General features: G+C 37.1%; 1 pseudogene; it reads left to right on the top strand.

Annotated features, from left to right (window-relative positions):
• The first annotated feature begins 2325 nt into the window (after positions 1 to 2325).
• Positions 2326 to 2403, top strand: LOC119047472 (uncharacterized; annotated as a pseudogene).
• The last annotated feature ends 13354 nt before the right edge of the window (positions 2404 to 15757 follow it).

Here is a 15757-nt window from a genome sequence, read left to right on the forward strand (position 1 = left end):
AGATGCAACTGTGTAATTGAACTACATCACCTCACTGGCCACCAGATGAAGCTTCATTGTCACTTGCCACTCACTGATAGGGTTTGATAGGTATCTGCAAACAACTGATTTATTATGTTTCCTGTGCAGTCCAACCTCCCCGCTCATGATCATCTATTTGCAGTGGTTCCCCCACGCTAGCATCTCTGCCTCAGCTCCACCCTGGATCCTCAGGCATTATATTCTCACAAGGAGCATGCAACCCAGATCCCTGGCAGGGGCAGCTCACAGCAGTTGGTGTTCAAGCTCCTGTGAGAATCTAATGCCATTGATCTGACCGGAGGCAGAGCTCAGACAGTGGGTGATGTGAGTGACAAGCAGCCAGCAGCTATAACTACAGCTGAAGCTTTACTGGCTCCAGCCACTCACCTCCTGCTGTACAGCCTGGTCCCTAACAGGCCACAGACCTGTACTGGTCCATGATCTTGGAGTTGGGGACCCCTGCTTTTATCTGTCTTATTATTTTTTCCTAAAATGTGAAACATAATGTGGTACAAATGAGTTTCAATTTTTAACAATCATAAAGAGATGCAATCATTAAAATGGACATAAAAGTAAAGAATTACAATGAAATTTCATATATTACTTTTATTATTTTGTTCTCTTGTTTATCATTTAAGCTTCATGTAATAGTGTATAACTTGGACCTTTTGTGTAACTGCTAATGTGTGTGTATAGATACAGCTTGGGACAAAAGTGGGCCTGCATTTGTTCATATGGAAAAACAATACAGTAATTAATAAACAATAATGTAATCATAAACTCTATTCAGTGACCTCACAGCTGTAAACCTCCTCTTGACCCACCCTGTATTTGTATATAAATAATTCATATCTATAGTAAAAATCATTGCACTTCTTTCTTGACACAGTGTGGTTCTAATTTTTTCCTGCATTTTGGAGGGAATGGGGGCTTCTCTCAAAACATGTAGGTAATAGCTACTAATAAGAGATGTTTTGGGACCACGTAGTTGTGCCTTGAGGATACCATGCTAAGGGAAATGAATCAGAGAAAGACAAATAGTCTATGATCTCAATCTTATGTGGAATGTAAAAATAGCCATTAAAAAAGATCAGCTTTGTGGTTACCGGAAGCAGCAGTTGGGTGTTGGCGGCAGGTGGTTAAAAGGTACACCTGCGAGAGGCACCATGACCAGGTGCTGAGTATGGAACATACAGCGTGATGACTCTAGTTAGCACTGCTGTGTGATGTATTTGAAAGTCATTGAGAGGGTCAATTCTGAAGGTTCCCATCCCAGGAAAGGATACGATGTATTCTTATCAGGACAGGAAGGTTTGTACTAGAGGATTAAATGTATAGTATATATTTCATGGTTAGTGACATATAAAATGGCAAATAAAGCAAAATATCAGTATAAATAACCTCCAGAAGTCAATGTTTATTGACTTTAGATATCAGAAATGAAAAGAAACATCAAACGAAAATCAATTACATTTATGTGCTTCTGTATAAACTATATAAAAACAAAGGGCTACTGCTTTTTCTCTCCGTTAGGATAACATGTTACCTGTCAAATAGTTAACAACTAGTTCTCTTCCATAATCAGTTTCTATCAGTCTCACTTCATACATGGATTTCCAACAATTTGAATCCTCTTTTGTTTTTCTAGAAATCATTTGTGGCATGTGAGGCTTTTAAGTGTTATTCTAATAGTGTTTTATGTGGGTTGATTAACTCTGATATTATTCATTTATTCATCTACATGGATATAGTTTAATCATAACAATTATTAATTTCTCAGACATTTCTAGACTTTATAATAATAAGTATGTCTTCAATTATAGCTTCTATTTTAAGTTAAAATAGCTGTCATCTGTTGAGGAGGAAAATTACATGGAATGCAAAATAAAGGTTGCTAAATGGCTTCTAAATATGTAGCTTTTAGGAGGTGTTTTATTTGTGAGCTGGACATTCAGCATTAGCATCCCCATGATAGAAATAGATTAAGGCAGGGAAGAATGCATTTAGTCAGATATACCACCGTGTGTCTTCTAGATTCTGAAAAACACAGTGGGAAAAAGCTAAAAGGATACTGTAAGCAATTGGTCCCTCCATTAAGTCATAGCTGGCATAAAGAATTTTAAACTAAGTTTGTTATTAAATTATATACAACTGTGTTAGTATTGACAAATAATGTATTTTTTCAGATTGCCTTTTGTGCAGAGGATAAATAAGTCTGGTAAACATATCTATCTTATGGTTTTGTTCTTCATAGACACATATTTGAAGACAATTGCTCCAACATTAATTTACTAATAAAATAGCAAGACTATACTTTCAGGGATCATTTCTATAGTTTGTTACTAATAAAATGGTTACCTGTTTTTCCCTTTTAAAAATCGGCTTGCAAATATTTATTAATATTTGCAATGAAATATGAACATAATTTATAATTGTGTTCTAGTACAAAAACATTGGGTTTAGTCCTAAGACATGAGACAATTTTTGATAAATGGCTTCCTAATATACCATAAGTTAGATTGAACCAATGATAGAGACCATAATGCATAAACATATCAGAATCCTGAGGATTAGAAATATTTTAGTATACTCGATTTTAGTTCATCAAAAGGTGAAGTGGATTTACCATTATAAAGAAAGCATAATTGATTTACATAAAATATCTATTCATTGAGGCTACAAGTCACACTGATAATCTTGAATTCCTGTGTATATGTAATAACTCTTATTTTCAATAACACTTGGTAACACCTATGCAAGTAACACAACAAGAGTGTCTAATAGGATTATTTTACATAAGGAATGAAGTATTGACAAACAAAATATGCAATTAAGCCTAATCATTAATGGATTTTCAGTCTATTTCAATTCACAAAGTTTGAACAAGAACATTTACACTAAACAGATTTTTCAAGTGGAGGTGCTGACTTCTGCCATGTTTTGTTATCTGCTAATAGGAGTGATGGGAAACCTCTCATTGTCCTAAATGAGCTGTAGTTTCTTATGAATGTTAACGTCGAAGGGGGTCTAGACCAACTGTCACATTTTGCAGAGCAGAAAATTAGGTGCAAAGAAGCAAAATTACTTTTTCTTAGCTCACTTGAGATTTTTCCTGAGAAGTGTAACTTGGAAGATTGGCATTATCTCTTGATTATGAGTCATTTTTGCTCTCTTAAATCCTGCTCTCCAAGTGAAGATGTTAGACTTGATTATACCTGAAGTATCTTTAAGAGATAAATAATTCAACATTCACTTCCTTTTTCTCATTCACTTGACAATTTGTTGTATGTAACATTTTTTTATTCTAATCATTTTAGATAATAAATGAATAACTTTTATTTCTGTTCAATTACATTTTAAATAACAACTAAACTGTGTATTTTTGAAGAGTATTTCTTGAAACTGACAAAGGATCAGGGTTGTTTGATGTAGTAAGGATATGTGATGAACCCCACTATTTAAGTACACTCCGTTGTATAATTTTGTCACTAAAATTTTATAATCTTTAAAGTTGCAAGTTAGTTTCTTTAAGAATTTGCTAGTATATGAAATGAGAGGAACAAATGAAATTTCAGTCTAGTAGAATATTGTAAAAGCTGCTATCTTAATTCTTCATTCAAATAAGTGGGCTTTTTATTGACAATATATAGGCTTTCATTTTATGCATTCAGTATATAAATAGTGCTTATTTTTATTTTGAAATGTATTGATCTCTAGATCACCTTAATAGAAAACATGAATTATATTTATCTGACTTGTTCGTATGGTCCTGAGATAATTCTGTTGTAAGAGTGATCACTAAGCTGGCCTTGAAAGAATTAATGTACTTTAATTTTCCCTAGCAGTTTATTCTGGTTATGAAAGTCTGATTAAGTGCTTAAGAATAAAATAAATCAGGTAGTCTAGTCCTGGATAATTCCTGTGAATTACCCACCTGTGGACTGTCAGCTTGATAAGTGCTTCCTCCCAAATTTTAGAACATGAAACTATTACTATCCAGGAAATGCCAATGCAGGAAAAATCAAATCTTAATTATTTGAATGTTTTAAATGTGCCTCAATTAAAACCTGGGAATGAATAGTTGGCCGAACCATCAGCATTGAAAAACTATAATAAATAATGGTAGAAATTAAAGCAATCATTTATAATATATACTAGTTACTGAGGTTTAACACAAAATGCTTATGAAGATATTTTTCTAATCCATACAAAAAAAACTTGTGAAAATACATTTATCTTCATTATGAACAGTGTTTATCTTCCCCGCCCACATTTCCATGTTGAAGCCCTCTCACGAAATGGGATGATGGTATCAGAGATTTGGCCTTTGGGAGGTAGAGTTAGATTAGGTATTAAGACAACTGTACTTGAAGAACAATTTTAAAAAATTAAAAAATAAAATAAACCAAAAAAAAAATGGGCCTTTGGTAATGAGATTAGTGGTCTTAAAAAGAGTAAAGCCCTTGTCTACAAGCCAGAAAGAGAACACTCTCCCAAGGAAAAAGTAAGTGGGCACCTGGATCTTAGACCTTCCAGCCTGTAGAACTCAGAGAGAAGAATCTTAGTTAATCCACCCACCCTGTCTGTGGTGTTTGGTTATGGCAGCCCACGTCAGCTAAACCAGTCCTGCACCAAGATTGAAAATATTTTGCCTTAAATTCAAACGATCATTTCATGTACTATTTTGTTCTTCTGCATGAAATTTTTTGAACAAAGAATTCTTAAAAATCTATTTTAGTGAGAAGTATATATATATATATATATATATATATATATATATATATATATATATATAACTTCTCAGTAAAATAACTTTATATATATATATAGCTATATATATATATACACACACATATGATTATATTTTTGAAAAACATCTGTGATCATTAATGTTCATTTATTTATTCTTAAACAGTGATAGAGGGACTACACGCTGTAGGCACTGAACATTGAGCAAATAAATAAGAACTCTTTGCCCCTAAAGGAGACAGTGAATACTAATGAAGTCAATTGATTCAAATGGTAATAAATTCTAGGAAGAAAGTAGAAGAAGATGGTGAACTAGAAAAGGACTTTGACCTTAAAGATAGGTCAGGAAAGGAGTCTATAAAATGGTGATACTTAAACATACACTTGACAGATGAAAAGTAGGAAGCCATGTGCCCATCTGGGGAAATAGTTTCACAGGATACGGGGACACAGAGTGCTAAAACCTCGAAGACTTTCTATTACTGTATTTCAAGAGAATTTCAAACATTTTCCATCTTGCATTGGTGCGTATTGTTTTTGAGGAATGCAAATCACATTTCTTAAGCACTGATGAGTTTTACTTTAATTTCTTCATCTAGTCTTCATAGCCATGGAAGGTACTTAAATTTTTATTCCCTTTAAAGATGCAGACTCCTCCAGAGATCACAGCCAGGGTCACAGAGAAGCCCTGCTGTGTCCCAGGCTCTCCATGCAGCTTCCCTGCTCTGCTGCAGACTACCCTCCACACATTACGTAGTGAGCAACTGTGTATATGACATCCACTTTACAAGATAAGAAATGTCTTCATTTAGTTGTGAGAATTAGAGTAAACACCGCAACATAACTTGAGAAACCCCAGGGCACTGAAGTGATAGTTTAACCCTCCTAATATGGAACCATACAGTGCAGACTCAGGAACTACCTACACCGCCATGGCCAGAGAAGGTTTGGCCAACATTTCATAACTTACATTAAGTAACACTTTTCTTGTTTCAAAGAAACTTCACACACAGGATCTTCTTTGATCCTGTCAGATAATCCTTCAAGACAGACAGGGTAAAATTCAAACTCAAGCTTATAAACATTCCATGTTCTCTTTTACCATTTAGGAAAGTAAGGAAGTAAATAAAGTACAAAAAGTGACTGTAAGACTCCTAAACTCTTGTAACATTGCAAATTTGCTTGTGTTTCAACTATTACTTAAGTCATTAAGCAAATATCTTTATCTTTTTCAGGTCAGAAGGAAAGTGAACCACAGGGTAGATTCTGTCCAACCACTCAGATGTGAAAAAGAAGGTAAAGTAGGTGAATTGTTTTTACTTTTATAAACAATTACACACTTTATTTCATCCTCTTTATGAAGAAGCAACAATGGTTATATCTGAACATCATGTTCATGTAGGACTTTCTCTGGTGAAGCATATACTTCTTCATTTTATTCAAGTCTTGTATGAGTATTCTGTTGTTGGGACTCTCAGAGATCTCAAGGTTGAGTGCTGAGTTGTTACCATATTTTAAAGCAGCTCATATTGGCCGACTGTGCCAATAATCTGATCTAGATATCAAATAGGAGAAAAAGACCCGAAGGTTCTTGTCCGCTAAATGTTGATGGAAGAAAATGTAATTCGTTCACGATGTCTGTCTATTTTAGATTGTAAGTCATTTCCTTTCATTGCCTATATTTGCATAAATTATTATGACATCATTTTTTTGTGATTTATTTTGCCTTTTCAGTTTTGCCAGAAATTTGAAGGTATGAAATTATACCTGTGTGTTGACCTGGTGTTTTTCTATGTGGAGAAGAAAAAGACTGGCTTCAGATACTTTCTTTTGTAAATTTATAAAATCAAACTTTTAAATTCTTTGATTCATCTAGAATCTTTAGTAGGGGTAGAGCAGGGATGTCCAGCCTTTTGGCATCTCTGGGCCACACTGGAAAAAGAAAGTTATCTTGGGCCATGCATTAAGTACACAATACTGCTGAAAACTGATGAGTGAAAAAATGTTCTAAGTTAATGTATGATTTTGTGTTGGGCCGCATTCATAGCCATCCTGGGCCATGGGTTAGATGTAGAGAATCTATAAAGAAAACCTAAATTAAAGGAACCTAGGTATCAATTGAATAAAGTACGATATTTATGAAATAATATAGCCTTTATAGTAATAGTTGCCTAGAGCTAGATTGTTCTAATCTGCAAAATAGTAGACATCAATAGAAAAACAGTGAAAAACTTTTCAATGACCAACATCAGTAGAGAGTCATGGAGACCAGTTGGATGATTAATCATGAAACACAGAACCCTTTCATAATATACTGCATTCTCCACAGTGATAATGGTTTTATTTCACAAGAACCTTACCTGAAAATAGTTCTGTGTTGCTGAAAGGCAAGGGAGCCAGAACTCTTCCTATGAACAAAACTCAAGGCAGGTGGAACAACACTTAGAACAGAACCAGATGAGCCCACTACTCAGAAAAAAGCTAACTTCACTGTTACATTTTTACCTTCTAAATACCTTAGAGACTTTGCTCTCTCAATAATTCCTTCCATGCAAAGTAGCTTGAAGTTCTCTCTTTTCCTTGCTCTTTTATCTCATTATAAGTGTCCTTCTGACCTTAGGATAGAGAAGGGAAGGGAAAAGAAAGGAATGACCAAAATAGTCCTTGCCCCCCTCCCTTCCTGCCATCAAAATCTCTTACTCAATAGCATGCCCTGTTCAAACTGTTAAATTTCTTCTCTCCCACCAGGGCAAAGTCGCTTAAAATGATCTTCTTTCGAGTGAGCTCTCTATAACCCTAGCTCACTCTTGAACCTTCCCCTTCACTCACTACCCACTGAAATTGTTCTGGCTGGTGTTTCCAAAGGCCCGGGTGCTAAACCCATCACATACACACAAATCCTGGAACTCTTTGACTTCTCTTATGCGTGTTGACATTTTGCTGGTTGGCGCTTACTTATAATCTGGATTTATTCCTTTGCGTTTCCTCTGGGTTTTGGATGTTATTTACAGTCTGCCCGTGAGATGTGCTTCCATGAGTTTGGGAAGCAGAAGCCAAGCTGAGTTTCTGCCCCTGGCAGCGCAGCAGCCGATGCACAGGCTTGTGGCAGACGTGGGTGTTGGCAGAGACCAGCCACACTCCCTGTCCCCATGCCAGCCAGCAGTTCTAGGCTGTGCAGCTGTGACTGAGCAGATGTTTTGTGCAATTTCCTCAATGCTGGATGTCAACCGCAACTTCCTGGTCCCTTGCATGTTGGTTTCAGTGACGTGACTCAAAGACTCACCTGCAGCCCAATCCAGCTCCTGTTCCTCCAGCCCCTCCAGCAGCTCAGGATGCCGCTCATTACTTCTGGACCCCTTACTGATGGAAATGCACAGAGTGGCCGCCCTTCTCTGATTCCAAACTTTCATGATGCAGTATTTTCGTACCATGAATACTTCTACGACTATACCTTTAATGATGTGAATTTGAGACTAGTCTTTTTTATTGCCACCTTTATAATCCTGACATAACAAAATATGAGATGCACATTTTGATCCTGAAGATTATAATATTATATGCATGTAGATTATTTGCAGGTTATGATATCAGTTGAATTCTCAGTATTGTCAGATCTCTTATGTAAAAATGGACTGGTTGGGGTAGGGATTTGATAATAGGAACTTGATCATTAGTGGATTCCTTGAGCTCACAAATGCCATTAGGCTTTGGGATGAGAAGCAGTAACCTTTTTCTTCATATTCAGGGCATTGCCCTCCCTCATTGGAGACTTTTTAATGATCTCATGTCACTTGTAGTGGGCCTTTATTTTAAACAGATCAGCAGTTTACTAAAGCTTTAATATATGTATCTGTACTTGTATTTAGGTTTCATAGATAGAGACTCGCACTCCCTCATCATGGTGACGTTGTTCAGCCCCTTGAGCAGGGTCCCATCTATTTTCTCCTGAAATGTTATAATAAGCTGCCTTTGAAATGCCTATGCATTGAAAGATAGAAAGCTCCTTTGCATTAGATTAAAAATTGCATTCTAGTAAGTTATGAGCGTAGTACCAGCTTGTGGGGAAAGTGTTATGCAAGTGCAGACATATCTAAAAGACCTTCACTAGGGTCTAAACTTAATTATCTCTGGTTACAAAGTTATTATTATTTATTTTATTTTTTGCTCATATTTATCTCTGTCTTTTCTAATTTGTTTTGTATAGTGGATCCACTTTGCGTGGATTAAAATACATTCAATAGTAAAACAACTTTTTCAGCCCATTTTATGGTGTCTCTTCAGTCGTTCTTACATTGTGCATTGTTGAGTCTCTTCATTGTATCACCAACTTCTTTGTTGAAAAGTGTCTTCGTTATTATTATAGATCAATGTTACACAGATTGAAAATTGCCATAAAAATTATGGTTCCCAGTACAAGAAGAACAACCTCTTTTGTAATGTGTTCATCAGAATGACTTATTCTTACCTGAATGAGACAGAGTTTGCCTTAGCAGAAACCTAACATTAAGTAGAAACGTGAATATATTTTATAGAAAACTTCAGGGAAAATTTCTGTAAGTAACTCAGCATATGGCTGTCTATACCCTCGGTGCCTCCCAGGAAGACGGTTCCAAACCCTGACGCTGGGCTAAATTGCAGAGGGAATCGCAGGCATTGCAAGAACTGTGAGCTTCACAAGGACAGACCTGTGACCCAGTTCACCGCCTCCCACACAACACATATTAGTTAATTATTTATTGAATAAACAAATGGCCTCATAATTTTGTAAGAACAGTCTAGGCATGGTTTGTCCAATAGTAATGAAGGTCATGGACTAGTACTTCCAATTGCTTTAATGTTGCATTTTCAGAAAAGCCATAATTAGGGTGTTTAGTATTAAGTTATTAAAAGCGTTTAGTGTTTTTTTCTGAAAAGACCAAAAGTTTTGTTAAAAATGCAGGTAAGCCCATTCAGATGACTAGAAGGAGTTCTAGAAACAATGAAAAGTATCCTACTTGACTTAAATTGAGTGCTTCAGACACCACTCTGAAGGCTCTTGTTAAATATATCACACAGTCCCCTCCACGCTACCTCCGTCTCCCGTGGGTTTCCAGCAGCTGTTTGTCCATTCTCTCTCCGGCAGCATCACAGACCTTTACTCACAGAATTCGGATTTCGGGTACACAGATGAGATCACCCCTCGGTTATGAAGGCCCTTTTAACCTTACGGTGTTGTCGGTTAAGTACTTTTCTCTTTCAGTTCTTTTCTCTGTCACTTATACTGCATATTAAACTCCATACCATGGTTAGCAGTGTGGTGGTTGTAGAAAACAAGAGAGCGTTCTTGTTTCAATGGGACGCCTGGACAGTGGTGGGCGTTGGCAATAACCCCCTTCTCCCCGTCCTCTTGGAGCTCTCTTAAGTCACAGTGCCTCCGTGGTGTGCAGCTCAGACCTGGCCCTTATAAGTGTCTTCTCACAAATTCCTTTGAACATAGGAACGGTGCATGGATACCAAGGGATGCTGGGAAATTTTCACCCACCTGTGTCCACCCCCCACCACTCCAGAGTGGCCATAACCAATTAATGATGAGTTAGGGGCTATGAAACCCAGCACCTTTTCCTATAGGCAGGATAAACCGAGTTGGGGGTGTAGTTTACCATCCACGACTTTTTGAAGGAGAAGATTGAGTGTAGAACTTCATGTGGAAATTTTAAGTTTGTTTAGTGCCTTCTCTTTCGGATGAATCTAGTTTTTAAATATAAAAGTAAGCGTAGCTTTATTTAGGCAAAGTAATATATGCTGCACATTTAATCTAAATGTTTTTCCAGAGGTATCTTTTAGTTTATTCCTTTGGGCATGATTTTGCTATTGTTTTCTCATGATTTAACAATAAAGCATTTATTTGTAAGTATCCCCCTGTCTTACTGGGTTTTGGATAAATCTTCAGAATGTGCACAGCCTATGGCAATTAATACGGCTTTGGGCTTTCATTCTTATCTTTCCTTCACATTACAGCTCTTATTTTTTAAAAAATCTTGTTCTAAACTCAGTAGCCTGTATGGTTTTGCTGAAGAGATAAGGTTTAATTTAAATATATAGGTATTCTTGTGTTGAAGAGAGTGTTCACTTCCCCCCTCATTTTGGAGAAATATAAACATCTTTTTTTTTCCTTGGCTGCTTTCCTGTCTCCCTCAAGTTGATTATAAAGATTTATTCTCATCCTTCTCACGTGAAATAACTGCACTAGTCAGCATGTTCGGATGTTTTTAAAGTTCCATCGGTTCATGTTCGGTAGCTTTCCGCATCTGACAAGTGTGCCCATAGTTGCACAGAAACTAACAGAAACTTGAAAATCAGTAGCTGGTGTTAAATAAAGGCTTCACTTCGTTAAAAAGGAGGCACTATCTTTTTGATGGTTGTTTTGAAAATCTGGCAACTGTGTACAAGTAACTCATAGCAGCAACGAAGTCTACAGCTTCTAAAAAATGTCCTGTATCACTGCCGTGAAATACAACCCAAATATTTTACCAGTCAGCTTGTTTTAAAAATGTGAGATCTTGCTTCCATATAGTAATGGTAAACCACCAGTACCTTAAATCCCGAAATTCTGCAGAAATGAAGACTATACCCTTGCTCAAAGGCAGCACAGCATTGCTTGATGTGCACTTGAGTGTGTATTGTAACGTAAAGAACAACGGGCAACTCGCATAATCTTTCTGTCCATGCTTTTTTCACAAGTTCCTATAACAGTAGTACCCACTTCCTAGGGTCCCTGTGCATCTGTTCTCCAGTGTTTTCTTTCTCGTTTTCCTGTAAGAGGACTTTTGTAGGCATACATCGAGCAGAACTAGAGAGATGCTAACCATGCGTGTACATTCGTGCTTACACTTGCTGCTGTTTGCTTAATGATCACAAAATTGTTATTGAATGCATTTATAATTGCATTCTCTTCAGTCACCGTGGGCTCCATCGCCATATCTTTACATTGGCTACCTCCTAAGGACTGAGTAGGAAAAAAAGAGGAAGCATTTATAAAACGACAAAGAAAAAGTGATTAAAAGTCTGAATATTGCAGAGGTGTAGAATAAGGGGGGGGCAAGCTGATTTAATTTGGAAGAGCAAAGAGTGTTTCTCACGTTGGTGTCAGTGAAATGGAGATCTGTCTGAAAGGTGAGTGGGACTAGGGTCAGCGAGAGTGGACAGAGAAGACTGTGCAAAGGCCCTGAGGGAACGACAAGTTCCAGGGTGGCTGGGGGCAAGGAAGGAACATCAGGGGAGATTGGAGAGTTTAAGAAGTGTAAGATTATTGAGGACCTGCTCTTACTAATTAAATGAAAGTTCTCTGAAGGCGTGTAAACAGTAGAACGACATTGAAGGGGCACTTATTTAAGATTGCCTCTCCGGCTGCAGCGGGAAGGAGTACAGATGAGACCCCTGGGACCCAGTTGGAAGTCTCCTGCTATTGAAGTGGACAAAATACACATTTTTGAATCTTCCCTATTTAGTTTGGAAGGAGGTGGCATGAGATGAAGGAAATGTGTAACTTGCTTTCACTTCTGGCAGGTGGTAGGCAGGGATACCACTGATGGGATGTAGAGGAAGAACTATGGTAAGTGATAGAGATAGATTTAAGAGAGGAAGCTAAGAGCTCACCTTTTTGGAACTGCTCTATTTTGAGTTGCCTAAGAGATATGTACATAGAATATTCTAGATTGTACATAAGAAGATAAGTCATACCACATGACAAAAATTTGTCCATCATCTACTTACAGATGATATATAAAGATGTGAAGTGATAATCACTCCAGCAGATTTTTTTAGAAAAAATAGGACCTTATTTGAGCCCTTTTGTGGATCAACATGTAGGGTAGAGGTCAGTGCAGAAGTTTGGAAGTGCTGACCAGAGAAATGGACAAACACTCAGGAAAATGTGATGTTGGAGAAGGCAAGAAAGGGAACTCTTCAAGGCAGTAACAGTGGGCTGTTGTTAGGGGTGAGGATAGAAGCATCTCGAAAATGCTAACATGGAAATAACTATTATAGGACGATGAGTTTATAGTGAAAATGGAACGCCAGGGTTTGAGTGATGAGTGGGAAATCATGAAGAGAAGGGTCTCAAAGTGGTAGCTGAAGGATCTATGATTTTAAAAGAGGTTTTTAGATATTTTGGTCTTGCTTCTTATTTTGTTTTGCTTAGTGAAGTCAATTAAACATTGTTCTATGTTCTGTATTTTTCATTTTACAGTCTTTCTTCAACTCAAAACTGATATTCCTCAGTCAGACTTGAAATGATTTATCCCTTCCCACTTAAGGAATTATACATTCCTTACAAAATATCCTAAGTTATAAGAGGAGATCATATGCTCTAAACAATTTCCATAGAATTAATGCATTTATTTAAAAAATACTTCAGAGCTGGGATGCTACAGCGTAGTAGTGGGCATGGGGCTTGGGGTGTGTAAACAGGTGTATCAAGCGGCTCCCACTCTCAGAAGCTCATAGACTCCCCTATAGGAAAAAAGACAGTAAAATTAAAAATTGCAATAAAATGTAAGCACTGATAGCACGTTGCATTGTTTAAGTGCTTATAATTATCCTTGGCATTTTGGGAAAGTGTCCACAATGGAGGCTAGACAACAATCGAGGAACATTCCTGATGGAATCAAAGGTTTGAACTATAAAGCACAGAGAAATAATAATAAATGTAGAGGCATATTTCTATGGAAAAGCAGAGTATACTCATGAAGAACAGATTGAGTGAAATTCCTGGAAACTCAGGTGGTAATATAGAGGTTGGAAAAAGTCTCAGGCCCCATGTGAAAAACTGTACTTCAGCTAAAGATTATCAAATTAACTGGGAGGTGAGTTATGTGGAAGTCGGTTTGACAAGGGAATAAAAGGATGGAGAGGGAAAATCAGAATTCAGTTTTTGCCCACTATCTAAAATTTTCAAGCAGAGGAGTGGAATAATGATATATTCAGTTTAGAAAGGCAATTTTGACAGCAGAGAATATATTCTGAGTGGAAAAGACTGAAGACAAAATATTAGGGGTTCATTTTATCAGTTCATAAAATGGATAATAAAGGCTCAAACTAAACTATTGGCAGTGGGAATGAAGAGAAAGGGAGATCTGAGAGGGATTTATGAACGGATTTTACAGTCTTCTATGACAAATGGTTGAGATGGGAGGTTGAGAGAAAAATTGAAAATTCAATAAAATTTAAGAAATATTCCACCTATTAAACGTATACTAGATGTTTTCACATACACGATCTCATGTGAATTTCCAGGGTCTCTCTAACGTACATCTTCTTATGCTCACTTGGTAGGTAGGCGTATTGAGTTCTGGAAAGGGGGGAGTAATTTGCTCAAGATTTTATGGTTAAAAATTGCCAGAATCAGTACTTGAACTTCAGTTGTTTTATTTACCTCTACTTAGCTTGTTTCCTCATTTCTACCTAAAATTTTCTGACCTCTCTCAGTGGCGACTAAAATTCTAGATGGCTGAGTACCACCAAAAGAGTAGTTTTAACATCATTGTGAGCGATAGACATGTTGAGACTCCAAAGATGACCAAGTGCTTGGCTAATAATTTGCATTCGTATAGTGGGTTACAGTGTCCTAAATGCTAGCACAGAGGTTATTTTACATGAGGTTCAGCACAGCCCTGTGAACAAGTAGGGCCATTTCCAGGCGAGGATGCTGCCTCTACTTCCTAGTCTTTTCTCCCTACCACACCTCCCGTCCATATTTTAGTCCATCATCATGGGGTATTTGGACAACAAAGAGCTTTACAATTTTCAAGGGAATATTAAACCTGAAAGCTGGAAAGAGACTTGTAAGATAGCAAGTTCAATTCCCTCATTTACAGATGATGAAAAGTTGACCCATAAGTGATTCACCCAGAGTCACAAACTGAACTCAGATTCTCAGATCTTTACCCTTGTTTATAGTACTTTCTCTCCAAAATCATCCCTCACTTTGGTTTTAGTAGCATTGCTGATAAACTTTGCTGTCTTGCTTCTGTTGAAGATTTACCTCTTCAAAAGTGACAAGCCTATTTGAGTAAAATAAATTTGGTATTTACATAAAAAACAGCATTATGGTTTCTGTCCCCTAAAATATAGGTGTTATGTAGGAATCTACTAAGGAATTAAAATACACTAATAAGTGACAGTCATCCCAGCCCAAGACACTGTCGGGTGGTCCATTTGCCCACCTGGGTTCCTGGGGCTATTGTACTTATTTTGATCTTTCCTTGTGGACACATTTGATTTAGCATTTTGAAATCAGTTCAGATTTATTGCTCAAGATAGTTTGCATGCACATTTAATTAAATCACAATTTTGGAAACTTCCTCTTTTAAACCACACCCATTACTGACAAGGTAGATAAACTAATGAGGATCAACATAACTATTTCGCTTTCCCTGAACAAAATCTAACGAAAGAATTTCTACCTATTGAAACTGATTGCTTATTTAAATGTATGGCTTTGATTTTCAGTTCTAGTTATATTTACAGTAAAACAATCTTCCAGGTTGTAGTTTCAATGAATCTATTCCCATTTACAATTATATATTAACAAAGTTTACATTAGTTTTTATTCAGCACAGTTGATATCTCCAGGGAAGTGTCATGCCCTTTGTACACTGGTGAATTACAGGGAACAAATGAGTTTTGGAAACTACCCTTTGCTCAACTACCACTCACTCAGCAACACCCTCATTACAGCCGCTCCACCGACTGGGGAGAGAACGCCAATGCCATCACATTAATAAGGGTCTAAAATAGTAATTTGGATTTTGAAAATAAGAATTTCCTAGGTGTAGCACCAAATTAAACTGAGTCACTCCAGAGTGGCTACTTTCATGCAAGGATCAGAGTGGCAGTGAGCGGCCCTGAGGAGCGGGGGGAAGATGCATACAGCAAAAGCAGACGATGATGATGTCTGCTCTCTAAGGCAGAGGGCGGACACCTTAGAGGGCAGTCTCTGCCTCTGTCA

The sequence above is a fragment of the Artibeus jamaicensis genome, unplaced genomic scaffold, assembly GCF_021234435.1.
Source record: "Artibeus jamaicensis isolate MK-2021 breed Jamaican fruit bat unplaced genomic scaffold, CSHL_Jam_final contig_467, whole genome shotgun sequence".
In the NCBI taxonomy this organism is placed as follows: Eukaryota; Metazoa; Chordata; class Mammalia; order Chiroptera; family Phyllostomidae; genus Artibeus; species Artibeus jamaicensis.